The sequence below is a fragment of the Sturnira hondurensis genome, unplaced genomic scaffold, assembly GCF_014824575.4.
Source record: "Sturnira hondurensis isolate 20B ecotype Veracruz unplaced genomic scaffold, ASM1482457v3 Scaffold0006413, whole genome shotgun sequence".
Taxonomy (NCBI): domain Eukaryota; kingdom Metazoa; phylum Chordata; class Mammalia; order Chiroptera; family Phyllostomidae; genus Sturnira; species Sturnira hondurensis.
This window is the reverse complement of record NW_028079044.1, coordinates 13305363-13320444: the sequence shown is the minus strand read 5'-3', so window position 1 is coordinate 13320444 and position 15082 is coordinate 13305363. Positions and strand designations below refer to the sequence as shown.

Below are 15082 nucleotides of genomic sequence, written 5' to 3'. Positions count from 1 at the left end.
TCCCTCAAGAGCTTAGTAAATGCCTTTTCTATGAAGCATCCTTCCCTTTTAAGCATAATGGGATCTTATAATTTAACTTTCAAGATCCACTCAGAAGAGATAGGATGATAAAACAGGTCCATACGTAAACATTCTCTCGCTGGGCAGCACGACTATAAATATACCAGGATGTTCCTTTCTTGAACTAACAACAAATTATCTAATGATCTTCCACTGCCAGGCTTTTTAAGATCCCTTCTCTCAAAAAGAAAGGATGGTGTGTTGGTTTCTGCATCATCTCTTTATGAAATGGTCATGAACTATTATTCCAAAAAAAGATTATTTAAGTCACACAAACTGATCCAGGTGAGAATCTCCTTTGCCCTCCTATTTTCTCAAAATCTATAGGGTAGAGTCATAAACTACAGTGGGTTTTACTAATAACAGCTCACCAGAAGGACAAGCTATTTGGAAATTAGGTCACATCTTAGGGCTTCCTGCCAGACTCACACAGGAATAGTAACATCATTGCCAGAAGTATCTTTGAACACAAAGAACAATGGCAAATAATGTTGTTCTGCTGGGAAACGCTGAACGGCTGGATTCTTTATAGGGTCTCTTGGAGCAAAAGTTACCTAACAAAAATAAAGGGGTGTAGGGGAATGTTTTCAATGTCTGCCTTTTTGAAATAAGCTACTTCTCCGTCCATTTTATTATAATGTATATTCCCTGGCATAGAGCAAAGGATTAAAATGTGTGGATAGAGAAATGAACAATTTATTTTCTTTCTCTATTTCTATTACCCCCATATTGCCTCAGAGAAACACATGAATAAGGAGCAGTGGAGAGCTCAGGCTCTCCCTTTGGTTTCTGTTCCTGATGTTTGTGGAACATTTGGTTAGGGCTTTGTGTTATCAAGTGGCCTCTAAGTGCTTAGCATGCTGCCTGTCACACCACCTGTCCTTCTTACCTTGGACAGGGGTGAGTTTAAAGTTTTGCTCCAGAAAACACCTGGAAGCGTGTTAGAACTGTAGAGTCTCAGGTGTCACCCCAAAGTCAGAATCTGCATTATAAACGGACCCCTGGGAGACTCATGTACACATTCAAGTTTGAAAAGCACTAGTATAAAGCCTGCTTAGAGGATGGATCCTCTGAATACCAACTACTTGCTAGACTCGAGATAGATAACCTCAGACTGAATTTCAAGTAGACAACTGTTTCCAGAAAGAAAAGAAAGACGAGGAGCCCACCAGACTTCCAGTGCTTGCAAAGTGACATCAGTCCTTAGATACATGGCAAGGGACAGAGCATCTTCTTCAGGGTTCCCAGACTCAGTCAGCACAGGCAGGCAAGGGGCAATCTCTACTCTACAACTCAGCAAGAGCTGAAAACTATCCAGGGCCTCTACTTATTTTTCTTCTGGGTGCTCCATAAAAATTGTTGCTAAAGCATTTCAAAACTTAAAATTACAACTCATTGCTTAGTTGTCTATTTAAAGAATAAAGCTCTTTGGGAAGCGTAAATACTCATTCCAGAAGAAATCAATAGAAAAATTTAATCAGTTAGTGATAAATTATTGTACGTATTGATTACCGTGGCTTTCAGGGCTCTTAGTGGCAACAGGAGAAAGGCTAATCTTTCTGGAATGTGTGTGCACTTGGAGCACAGCCTCCTGGGAGCAAGGGAGCTTGCCTATCCATCAAGAGTGCATTATAAACAAATTGTAGGTGAAAATGCCTTTATCGTGATAGAGCTCTCCATTTCAGCTACTCTTTAGCATTTACAGGGCAGACAATACTAAGGAGGGAACAAATGTTTAACAGCCATCTGCTTTGCAGGCAGAATTGGACAGGCTAATTCACACGTAGGGTGGTACTCTAATCATCCTTTTATAGTGCTGCCAGCGGCATTGTTCAGCATTGTACTGAAATACTTTTCTTCAGTGCAAACTCGAAAAACATGCCATAACAGCTCTACCGCTGGTTATGTTTTAAGAGACTGACACATGACTGATAATGGATGAGAGAAAATACTGGAAACCAATATGTGTTCCTCTGTGCATCGAATTTCACCTCTGTCAATTTCTTCACAGAGCTCCCACTGCCCATGGCCCCTCCACCCATTTTCCCTGGTTAAACCCTACTTGTTCTTCAGGAAGTTCCTCTGTGTAACCTTCTCAGAGCTCACAAATTAGAGTTCTCTTTTCTTCCTTTGTGTTCTCATAGCAAGTTACGTGATCTCCTAGTGTATCTTTCTCCCTTACGTTGTAGTTGTTTGACACACTTTATCTGTACTGCTTGCTACACTGAATGCATTTTTAGAGGTGTGCCTTATTAGTTTTTGTGGCTTTCCATCTAACACAATGCTAGGACCACACACATTTTGTGTGGTCCTCAGCTAGTTATTGATTTGAACAAATGAGAGTTTATTGAGTTTTCATTATCCAGTGTCTCATGGCCCAGAGTGACCACAGAACAATCAATACAGAAAAGGAAATGTTAGGAGGAAAGTAGTCGGGTTCCACTAACGTCTTAATTCTCTTTGTCAACCAGTCAACAAATATGTAACTAACACCTATAGTGCACTTGAAAAAAGGAAATTATAAAACAAAGAGGAGGAGGTTACAATTAAGTTACAAAGGCAAAATTTTTAGGGCTAGTAAAAGGCAAAAATATAAAGCAGTGTAAGTTTTAATCATTATCTTTTGTGCACGATCTGTCCCCTCCCTCTGATTTCCTGCTGTCCTCAAGAGTTTTTTTTTTTTTTTACTGCTTTGCTATGTCCCTCTATGTGTATCAAGTGTAGCTTTTCTCACTTCATATTATCATTAAATCAGGAAGTTAAGCTTGGGCCTAGGCTATAGTTGGGGTTCAAGTATTTCTATTTCCAAGCAATGACCCAAGGACCATGCCTGAATTCTTACAATAAGGAAGTGAGAGAGAATTTGAAAAATGCTGTGATCACCAAGAATTGGGAAGAGAAGTGGCCCAGATACCTCTGCACCAAGACCCAGAAAACAAAATGAAGCACCCAGTGAAGCTTGGGACATTCTCCCCATGGAAGACAGCTGGGCTACAGTGAAATATGGATTGAAGGACTAACAGTATTTTGACACTCATTCATTCACTTACTCATTCATTCATTGTTAACATACGTGTCGAGCTGCTAGCAAGTGTCTGGCACTGTACTGGGCCCAAAGATGACAACATTAAAGAAAATAGACAAAGCTTCTGACCTCTTTCAGCATATTGTTGCTATGTGTTGACAAAAAGTCACCATCTACAGAAAGTTACGTCTTTTTAAAATTTTCCCCAGAAAGGGGGTGGGGGAGAATGGCAGAGCTGAAAAAGGAAATGTGGTCTCAGTCACTCTCCTGGTCCATTTTCCTCCTGCTGTTTAACTCTGCATTGCTTACTGGGTTAAATTAGCATTTTCCTTTTTGGATTAGGTCAGTCTGGAAAACAATAAGAATTCTCTATTCCAAACTGTTCTAAACACACTGGCTGCCAGTCAGGCTGCCTACTACAGAGATTTTTCCTCTGTTAAATTCTTTTCTAGGATTATTTAAAAACAATATGAAATGCTTTAAACTGATCTAACAAGTAGTATTGCTTTCCACCAACATTATATAAAAGTTTTGAAAAAAATAGACACTTGGCACTCGGAGGCTTGAAAGCAGGAGCAGAGCTGAAATGGAAAAGCATGTGGTCGGTGGGGGAGCCCATGTGAAAAGCCCGGCAGGAAGCTAAGTGTCTACGTATGTAAGTGGGACAAAGCCTGCAAAATCCGGGCTGTTTCTTCTAGGAGGACCATGTTTGCGTGATTCGGGTTCCACTATAATTTATTTACTTATTTTTCTCCTTTTCAACTACAAACATACTGGTAATAGGGACTTAATCTCACCAGCACCTAAAAGAGTGATAGGTGTGCATTAAGCATAGCTTGGTATCTAACAATAATATGAGAAAGGAAGGAGAACAGGAAAAGCCTCAATAATTACAAATATTTAAGATGGATCAGGTTGTTTTTTGCAAGTGGAAGGAGTTCATTTGGAGCCACGCCTGTTGACAATGTGATAGATCTCCATCAATGCCAGATATTGAGATAAAGTGGGGAGATTGGAGGAATTCCAAAGCCATATTGAGAAACTGAAGCACTATTGGGTTATAGCAACTGCATTTAATGAAATACACTGAATATCTCTGAACAGTGGCAAATGTGTTAAAAGTCTTTTTGATGCTTTGTAGTCACACCTCATGCATCACATAGTGGACTGTGTATTATTGACCATAGGGCCTGCAGGAATTCAAAAAAGGAGCTCATTATTAAGAAAAGTTTTCATCTGGCTAATTTTTTAAAATGCTAGTATTACATCTTGACACAGAAATACTGGACTAAAGAAGTGGGGAATCAAAAAGAAGAAATGACATACTAAAACTGATCAGCATCTCAGCCAAAAAACGAGTAAAATGATTAAAGAGGTCCCCAAAATGAAAATCTATGAAGAACAATGAGGATGCCATTGTTGATAAATAGCAAATAAACTCTGACCTGTTTAAATAACAAAGAGGACTCTCTGAGGAGACACTGGCAGAGCGGTCTTCAGCCAACGTGCTCCAAGAGAGCTGTCTGACATCTGTGTAGTTGGTGAGTGTTCATCTTGCACACTTGGTGAAATATTTTGGCCATGAGCTCTGGACAATGGAGTTCCTCATAGACTTCAAGAGCAAGATGCAGCTGGTCCTTATAAATGGATTAGAACCCATGTATCATGTGTGGTAGTTTTGACAACAAGTAACAGAAAACTCTGACCCAAACTGACTTATAAGAAGGGTTGGAAAACAAAAGCCTGTTTACTGGAGCACATGTACAGCCATTCACATATATGCATATGTGTTGTGTAGGGCTGTTTTGGAGCTACAACAGCACAGTGGATTAGCTATGACAAGACTTTACAGCCTATGACTCTTAAAATATTTACTCTCACACTTTTAGAAAAAGTTTGGTGACCTCTGACTTCATTAGTAGGTCATTTTTAGTCTAATATACTAGAGTGCTCACAAATGTCATCAAAGGCTCCAGCTTTTTAGAATTTTTCCCGCTGCCATCTTCAGTGTTGCCCTTCTCCCAGGATGGTCACCCTCATGGTGTCAAGAGAACCGACAACAGCAATCAGGACTGTATAATTCCTTGCTTATGTCCAGCAGGAGAAAGCATAACATCTCCTCTAGACATGAAATATAAATTTTCAATCAGATTGGGACAATTTAGGGTGTGTGTCCATCACTAGATTAGTACAGTTGCCAGGGAAGTGCATGCACATATTGTGGCAACCCCCGCTGGGGATGGGTGGGTCCAGAACAACACCAGCATTGCTTAGAAAGAAGACAGTGGAGGCTGGATAGGAAAGAGTAAACAACAGTGTTGAGACAGCCATGTATGAAGGACTTGGGGAAATCTAGAATGCTCTCAGCCCTCCATCTCTAAATCTCTGCTTCTCTCTTTGGCTCTGATTCATTGTCCTTTCTCATTGCAGCCTGTTTTCTTCTACTTCTCTCAACACATGGTGGAAAAGAAAGCTTCCAATAGCTCAGATATTTGCTATTACAGTCTTATGGTTCAAAGAGACAAATCTCTTTTTCTCCATCTTATTTTCAAGTTTCTGGGGAAAGATTTTGATTGGCCCAGGCTGGGTCAGGAGATCATCTTTCAGTCAAAGGACACCTTATGTTCTAGAGCCTGGAGACTCTCACTCTAACTATGTGAGTGTGGAGAGAGTGTCCATTGTAGAAAAGGGTGTTGGGCAGATGAGCCAACAGGTGTTGCTACAATCAGTTTGTTTCTTCATGGCAGATTAAATAGATGTTTTTCCTTTTGAGAAACACAGACCCAGAGAAGCAGTCATTTAAACAAGATAGGTTATCTTTCTTTCATATAAAGCTGCAAGTTAGGCAAGCTGGTATGACATTTCCACCCACTCATCTGCTATGTTGCCCTTGTCATATCTGCTACAGCTCCTGCTAGCGTGTCCACCTAGTCCTTTGCAAGGGAAACTGGGAAAAAGCCCCTGCCCTTTTTCCTGAATATTTGTATGTCCAGCTTAAAAATCAGGGGTTCTATTGCTATGGAAGAAAACAGAATATATTTTAAGGGACAAATACAATAGTGATCAGTCTCTGTATAGTGGTCATTTCAGAATACACAAGATTTTAAGCTAAAAAGATTTCTTTTTAGCTCAGAAAGAAAAAAATTAGTCATCATTAAGGAACATAAAGGAGGCTTGAATAATACAACTCATGTCTTCTACTCCCATAATTGAAATTTAAAGGCATTAAAGTAACAGAAAAATACACAGAAGAGAGCCATTGTTTGTTATATGTGTATGGCTTTCAGATAAAGGCTATGCTGTGTCCTAATGAAGAATAGTCTCCCAGACTATGACAAATTTGTATCATTTTAGACAAAATTCTGTGGAATTCTATAGTTGTTGTGATTTAAAAGAAGGCAGATTACCATTCCTTAAATTCAGACTTAGACTGGGAAACATGAAAAACTATTAGTTAAGCCTAGGAACCTTTTCCCACCAGCTAACCTATCAAAATGGAAATGTCCAAAATGGCCAGGTGTATTTGCTCAATGAAAAAAGTGTTCCCAGTTCTACTTGCTGCAATAATAGCTTGTAAAGTGTCCATCAAAAGGATTTTTAACTTCCCTTCCAAATTATGATTGATGGCCTATCTTTTCATAGCCAGTTTCCTATGGGAAGAAGATTCAAATAGTATTCTCCATGTTACCATGATCTGTCCTTAATGGTGACTACATGAGACTGACTCAGTCCATTTACATTTAGAAAAACTAACAAAGCTCAGGTCTCTAGCCTATGAATGAATGGGGGGGGGTGGGGCGGTGCATAGAGAACAAGATTTTTAGTACATATAAATTTCCTGCAAAATTGAGCCTTGTTGCTGAGGGTGTTATCGTTCAGAGCAACACCCTTCCTGCAATCCAGGAGTACAGAACTTGTATTCAAGTACTATTTGGTGACAAAATAGAACATTATTCTGAGCAATAAAGTGTTATCCAAATTCTACCAGAGAACACAGATGCTGTAACATGGTAATTATTCTAAGGCAGAGTGTTTAATTTAGAAGTTAGCTAACCTTTTTGGTTTCTTTTTTTATGACATCTGTAATCTAAATTAGCAACAAACCTGTGTCTCTGAGGCTTGTACATCAAACTCCAAACCCAATTTGCAATTTTATTTTAGGATCAACAACCTGTTGATTAGCATTCAGTTAGTCTCAGAAATTTAAGGCCAGTCTGGTTCCAGGTAGTCTGCAGACAAAGAGTGAAGAAGTAAAAGGAATTAATGCTTTTGCTTTCAAGCAAGTCAGAAGAGTAACTGTGTCACCACTGGCCTGTCCCATCCTCCCTATGCTGCTCTTAGAGGTCAGGGCGAAAGTGGAAGTCACGGAACAGCTAATGTTTGTCAAGTGTGGGGAATTTGGCCTCTCCCTGTGAACCAACACAATAATTAATCTAATATTTTAGATCCTCTGCAAATCCACTTATTAATTTATTATTCTGGCAATGATTTTTCAAGCACTCATCCGTACTAGGTCCTATGCTAAACTATGAGTTTATACGGAGTGATCAGTAAGGGTCCTCATCCCAAAGGGTTCCCACTACCACCCAGTGACAGTGGTGTTCCTTTCAGTTTTAGGAACAATTGTATGCACACAGGAAATGATTAACAGAGAACATGTATAGATGATCATGGCAGTTAGAAAGAATTATGGGTAGTTTTTAAGATTGTCTGAAATTTATATTCTCCTAATGCTTTTAATCAAAATATACAAAAGTAATTTCTAACCCTAGTGTTTAAAATGGAGTGATAAATTTTGATCTATTCAAAGTTACTTTAAGTAATAGGATTGTCATGACAAGTGATGATTGCTTTTTAAAAAAACACAAATCAATTATTTAATCATAATAACTGATTCTATCTATCACATTCATAACACAGCTATTACAGCAAACCCACTGAGGGTCTCCCTGGAGTAGGAAAAAGGGCATGGGTGGACACTGGAGGATAAAATACCTTATACTAGTTTAGGACTTCCAATGAGAAAGAGAGTGAGGTGAATGACCCTTTTTTAACCTCTATACCAACCATGTTGTCATTTATTAAGCACTCATGATGCTGTGATTAAGCTTATCAGAAAACACTGTTGATCAGCCTCAGAAATTTTGTCATTAGCACACGATCTAACTCACACTACCAAGAAAAGCGTTTCTTGAAATGTCTCAAAACGGGAAGTATTAACATAAACATGTAACAGCTATGTAGTCATCAGTCCTGAACCAGTGATGTCAACAGTTTTACCCACAAACCAACTTGCTGTCAGAACCCTACCCACTTTTGGCTAAGAAAATAGGTCACATACATAAATTCAAGGCCCCTCACAGGGCTATGAATACTCTGAGTACTATCCAGACAAGGGTCATATGCGTTATTCTTCAAAAGCAATACAGAAAAAATACTGAGGAGTTGTTTGGACCAGAAAGCCTGGTAAATTCTATCCTTCAGTTAAATGCTTTTCTGATGCCTTCAGGGCAGAAATACCAGATATCTGAGTATTTGAAAGGAGGCTTCCCAAAAAGAAGGGATAGTAGAATGAGATGCTTATCGAGTTCTTTAAAAGCAGCAGTTGAAATGAACAAACTCTTGTGAGTACTTTTAATTATGCAAGTTTACAAAGTTATGTGCTCATTTTCATCATCAGAAAGAGATAAAAATGTCTTCTAAAACCACCAAATCAACACATATATGATCTTCATGGACTTTTCTCATTTCTGTCATTCCTGTCTCTGAAGATTTAAACTTTCACTCATTAAAAAATATTTATTAATTCCTTACCCTGTAGCAGACACTGATCTGGTGCTGATAATAAATTAGTGAACAAAATGTACAGAGATTCCTGTCCTTATAGAGATTACATTATAGGTGAGAAAACAGAAAATAAGCCATAAACACAGTAAGTAAGTAATTTTAATAGACATTAGAAGGGATAAGTATTATGGGAAAAGGAAATAATAGACCAGGTTAGATAATCAGGAGTACTGGGTGTGGAAAAGGGAAGGCAAGTTCAATTGAAATAGGCGGCAAGGTAAACCCCACTGAGAAGGTGAGAGTTGAGGGAACATGTAAAGAAGGTGAGGGAGTGGTTCATGTGGCTACCTATTGAAAGCATTCCAAACCAAAGGAACAAGCAAGTAATTGAATATTACTTCCACAATCACAGGTAAAAGTCATCTCTAAGTAAAAGGAATACCTTTTATCTTGTATCTTTGCACTGACATGGGTCATCCCAACTCATCTAGCTATATAAGTAATTTCATTTGGTAAAACTAAATTTTAAAATTGCACTAGTAACTGCTAAGTTCAGCATTATACGTATGCACAAGACCTAAACCCTGATAGCAACATTCCAGGTGTGTTGAGCAGGATGTCCAAGAGCACCAGCCCTGGGGTCAGCAAAGACTGCAAAGGTTCCGGGCGTGCCAGTGAGGCTTTTGCACATCACATCTTTTGGCCTGGACCCTGTGTGACACAGGAGAGGCAGAGTCATACTGCACTTGAGAAGCAGATCATCCCCCTCACCAGCTGCCTTGTTAGCCCCTGAGGTCGTCTTCCTCTGCTCTTCTGCGAGAAAACAGTGGGAAGAGCAGTGACATTCTGCCATTAAAAGGAAAGGGGATTTTGATTACAATGTGTACCACTGTCTGGGAATGAACAGTGAGAGATGGATTCTTGGAATTCAAAAGAGTTTTGAAGTACTGGATTTAGGAAGCCTGTTGTTGTTTTTCTCAAGCATAAGGAAAGCCTAAATCCTTCATTGCTTACTTAGCCCCCTGAAATTGCAAAACCACTGAGTAAACACACTGGCAACGGTGAAAAGAAGGAAGTTATGGTCCCCTCAGCACAATGGAGGGGCAGCACCTCCTTTACCAAATATCACTTTCTGTTGGGCCAGGGACCTCTGTGCCGTGCCTCCTCCTTCCCCAGCACTGGCATCATGCTGGTTAGGATCTTGTTCTCTTTCTACTACCTTATTACTTAAAATGATAACTTTCGTTTGCTTTAAAGCTACATTTTCCTAGTGATTAAAAAATAAAGTAAATGAGGTTTGCTCCCCCTCCCCAATAAAGCCACAAGTAGGAATCAGACAGGCCAGTATTTGAATCTCAGCCCTCAACTTACTAGTTAGGCAGCTTTGAGCCAATTATTAACCCTTCAGAGCCCTGGTTTCCTCACTGGTAAATTAAATGAGAATCATTTTGCCTACCTTCATGGGTAAGGATCAAGTGAGTTTATGCAGGCAAATCACTTGGTGGCTGGTAAATTCTCAACAGTAGGTAGTAGCTATCAGAGTTTACTGTTTGAAAGAAGAAGATATGGTGAGGAGTCCTCCTAGACAGAGCCTGGAGAGGAGGAGCTGCAGCAAAGGGCAAGGGGCATCATAGCAGCAGGAGCGTCTCCCACTCCTTGGGAACCCTTAAGAACAGCCACATCAGTCCTGGTGCTACCCCAATACCCTCACCTGTACTAATTAATAACTTCTCTGGTGGAACCAGAAACACTTGGAAAATTTTGCAAAAGTCAACTTGTGGTCATGATCTACCCCGCTAAGAACCTCATACCATAAGATCACACACACACACACACACACACACACACACATTGATATGTCTTAAGAACAATCAAGAATCAAAGAGGTACAGCAATTCTAGAACATTATTTTCCCTGGGCCAGAGCAGAGTCAGAGGTTTTCTGGGAATTGTCTTTGGAAAAATTATTTCTAAGAACCTCGATAAAATGAACAAGGCTAGGGTAGGAAGCAGCAAGTTGAAAGCACTGGTTAGATAGAAGGGTTCTCTAAGAAAAAGAATGAAGTAATTGGTTTGATTAGAGCTTCTTTTGTATATTGCTCCCTACCACCTCCCAGGTCAGCAGGTCTTTCCAGGTCATGCTAAAATGGTGAACAGAAAGCAAAAGGACCTGGCAGGTGCATAGAGCTAAGCTAGCAACACTGCCCCCTAAAATATTTTCACTCCTTATTGAGGAAGGAGGAAGCTGCTTCTCCTCAGGGTCCTTCTCACTGCTTTGCCAGTAATAGCATCTAAAAGACTTATGAAACAAATGCCAATGTCGGTATAAATTTATAGCCGAATAAACATAGATTGGGCTTTGGAATCCCACAGCCTTGAAGGGCTGCCTAATACCAGCCAGGAAAATTTGGATAAGTTACCTAACCTCTCAGAGCCTCAGTTTGCTCATCTGTCAAATGGGTCTTAAAAAGGCCTACTTCTCTGAGTTGTGGCCAAGATCAAATGAGAAATGTATGAAAAGTTCTTAGCACTGTGCACAACACACAGAAAGCACTCAAGAAGTGGTACTGTCATTAAGTAAAAGGAGTAATGATTCTTTAATGGTTTCTTTTAACATAAGAGTTTCTATCCATACCAAATACAGGCAGCTATTCTAATGAACCAGTCATTTGGGGCATTTGTGATTACACTGTCCAAACCAAGTTCCTGTAGAATGTTTAGAGTAATCAATCTGAAGCCCTCAGCAAAGGCCTTGGGCCTGATCTTCAATCCAAGTAACTGGAGGAGGGGAGAAAAGCATCCCTTCTTCCTTTTTTCCTAAAGCCTATTTGCCCCCCTGATAATGCTTCAGTTCTCAGACAGCAGAGACTCTTGGGAAACAGGAAGTAGCCAAATGCCTGTGAGAAAATCCCCAGATGAAGATCAGTAATGTCTCCCCCAGCAACAGTTTAGGTCAGAAGAGGGAAATTCCCCACCAGCCCTCAAAAACAGTCCCCTCAAGAAAGCCTAGAGAAGGTTAATTTGGGAAATCCCCTTAGAAGCAACAGAACAGAAACGGAAATCTGCTTCTTAAGAGAAATCTGAACTGGAGTTAAGCCAATTAGTGGCTGCCTGGGGAGCACTCTGTGTAAAGCCATCCTGCTGTTCCCATCCAGCTTCCCCTTTTCATGCTTATCCTGATGGTAACCACAGAGGAACCCAGTTGCCAGAGCCACTTGATACCCACTCTTCCCAGGCTCCCAACTCAGGGGAATTAATGCTGCAACTTCTAGCCTCTTGACATAAGCTACTGCTAAGCCAGATTCACTTCCTGTTTGGATCTCCTGTAAACCCGCTCCTGTCCCTGCCTCTGATGGTAGAATACCAAGCCACTAGCTTTTACTGAGTTCTAATCTCAATGTGTCCTTGGGGTCACATTTCTTAGCTGTTGCTAAGCTCCAGGAGGCAGGGAAGAATCCTTCCCACAGGGAAGGAAAAAGGTCACATAAACCTTGTCCTATGTAGGGCTTAGAATGGAATATCCGCTGATGAGTGACAACAGAGACAGAGTATAAACATTTGCAAAGAGGCCTGTTGGGAACTATTGACTTTGTGGCTCCCTGATTTCCACATACAAATGAGGCCCAGGTCAACCAGCTGTCCACGAATCATTCCCAATCTTCAAAGGACTTTTTGTTTATTTGATTTTTTTGGAATATTGACTTAAAATGACCATTTCAGGTAGATGACAAAATTGAGATTTTTTAGTAGAAGAGAAAGGAAAATAGACTCCTTCATTACAGCTAAGATTTCCTTTACTATGTACTTATCTAAAAAAGATACCAAATTTTAGTAAAAGGAGTTTTTTAAAGATGAACGTACTTTGGGTTTAAAACCTTATAAAATAGTATGCTTTACTAGAATGTGTGCCATTTTATGTAGTCGGGACTCATCATTGTGTGATTCACAATTACAGGTTCCATTTTCAAATATTTTTTGAATCCTGGAAAACAACTCTGTCAAGAATCACTTTCTTTGTATCTTCAAACAAACACAGTTCTTATTCACTTCAATTCACGTGGATTTTTGTTAAGATTCTCCTTTCAAAAGCTGTCAAGATTCTCAGCCACCTACTTTTCCCCATGCTTGGAGTAAGCCAGAAAACTCCTGGCTTTGGGATTGCATGTTTCCAAGCAATTAGAATAGTCATTAAAGTCATTCTGTGTACACAAAAAAAATAATTTTAATAGTTACAATTAAATGGCTATCAAAGTCTCCCACACTGGCAAATTCTAGGTAGATTGTCAACATACTCTCAAAAGGTTTTATTCCATTTTTTTTATTTGGGAGTCTATGAGGTATTCAATTCTCAATTTCTACCAAAACCAAGAAATATTTTTTTTATTTCAGGGGGAAATTTTTATCTGCTCTCAGCCTTTTCATAGTTATGAATGTGAAATCAATTAAATAATGATGCACATCAGCAAAAAAGCAAAAAACAAAAACAAAAAAAAACCCTACCCTTTAATGTAGGCACAGATGAAGCAGATTCCAGCACGGATCTGAGAGTAATAAATAAACTCATAAAAAAGGGAAGCATGGAGCAACTCTGATGGAAGTAAGCTGTTTGCCTTTGCCCTGGAAAGTTTATAGTGTTTTAAACAATTGTAAACATGTCAGTATACGTGGATACCGTCTCCATAGCAGCATAGCAACAGTTAAGAGTTTCTCCAAACATACCCAAAAGGAAACTAAAAATAGCTTGTCTTCAATATCAAAATACGTACATACACAAATTCAGACAACAGTACACAAAATGATTTGTAATTAGAAGTTCTACAGATAAAACCCTTTCACAAAAGCATATCACAGGTAGCTTTAAAATCCAATGAGTCTTGTACCTTTAGAAATGGGGTAGAGAACAGAGAGTCCAAGAGGAGGAAAGGCAGATGCCACCAGGAATTCTAAGGCCAGAGGCTCCTGACCCCAAATGCTTCCAACTATTGCTTTGTCTCCTCCACCTGACAACTCCTTGACACGAAGGACCCCTACATCCTATGTACCTTCAGTTCTTACCAAGACTGGAGTTAAGTATATGATACATACTACTATCTCTACTCATCACAGTATTTGCTCATCTTCTTAAGTTTTCTAGCCAACTTATTCCATTCTCCCTATAGAGATTGAACAGTTAGTTGCATTTTTTAAACCAATGTGAAACCAACATCACACTTTCCCAATGATCTTACTTCAACTGATACACCATGATAGAAATAGGGATCCCAAAATGAAGACAGAGTGTCAGTACATTTTTGGGGCCTTCACTGTTTGTACTATTTATTTATATCCAAGAACTACAAATATTTCAAAAACAATATCTAGTGTGAAATATTATTTTGAGAGTATATATAATGTATCAGCCAAACTAGGACACTTTTGAGAGTGAAAGTGATGCTATTTATAACTACATTGGGAAAACAGTTGTAAACCGAGGCTATTCCAGGCAGGCCCGGACAAACGGTCACACGATGTCACGTGCAAGAGTATAAGCATCTTGAGGGCAGGGATGATGTTTTATTTATTTTTGTATCATAGCACTTATTGCAGGGTTTTACACCTAGAAAGAGTTCAATAAATGCTTGTTAATGAATAAAGTTTATAATTAGATTATGTTTTGTAAAACTTTTAGAAGTATTTTTATATGTAATACTAAGCTCAGCATTTTTTTTTTCAGTCCACAGTCCATGTGTTCGGCTTAAATAAGATCACACATAGCTGTACTGGGTGAATCTTACTTCACCATCTGATCTTCTCCTTGAAAATAAAGAGGATAAAAATGGAACAGTAAAATATATCTATGAGTCATAAGAAAATAATTCTATCAGTCTGGGGTGGTTTATGAAAGCACTAAAGAAAAGCTAGAGTGTAAATTCAGATAAGAAGCAATTTCATAATCTCCACAATGGTTATTATCCTGGTTTCATTTTCTCTGCCAGGAATTTTGGCCCCAGGGGAGAGATGTAGAACAAGTATGAAATGAGTATACTCTGACTGGAAAGAATGCTATTTGTCTTTTAAGATGAGACACTGAGAAGAGTACTAACCATTGGTGAACTCCCAGGAGTGAAAGTAAGAGCCTCTTCACTTTCTACCTGGATCTCCCAGGAGCACAGGGAATGCCTCACGCAAGTCACTTATCTATTTTATGGACCACTAGTTCTTGGCTTACGAG

General features: G+C 39.3%; 1 long non-coding RNA gene across 1 annotated transcript in view; it reads right to left on the bottom strand.

The window, feature by feature from the left end:
• Positions 1–13453, bottom strand: part of LOC118988904 (uncharacterized) — a 38791-nt gene extending 25338 nt beyond the window's left edge. Inside the window, exon 1 of the long non-coding RNA XR_005066868.1 lies at positions 13372–13453. This is a non-coding gene — a long non-coding RNA (uncharacterized LOC118988904). The remainder of the gene's footprint in view (positions 1–13371) is intronic.
• Between the last annotated feature and the right edge of the window lie 1629 nt (positions 13454–15082).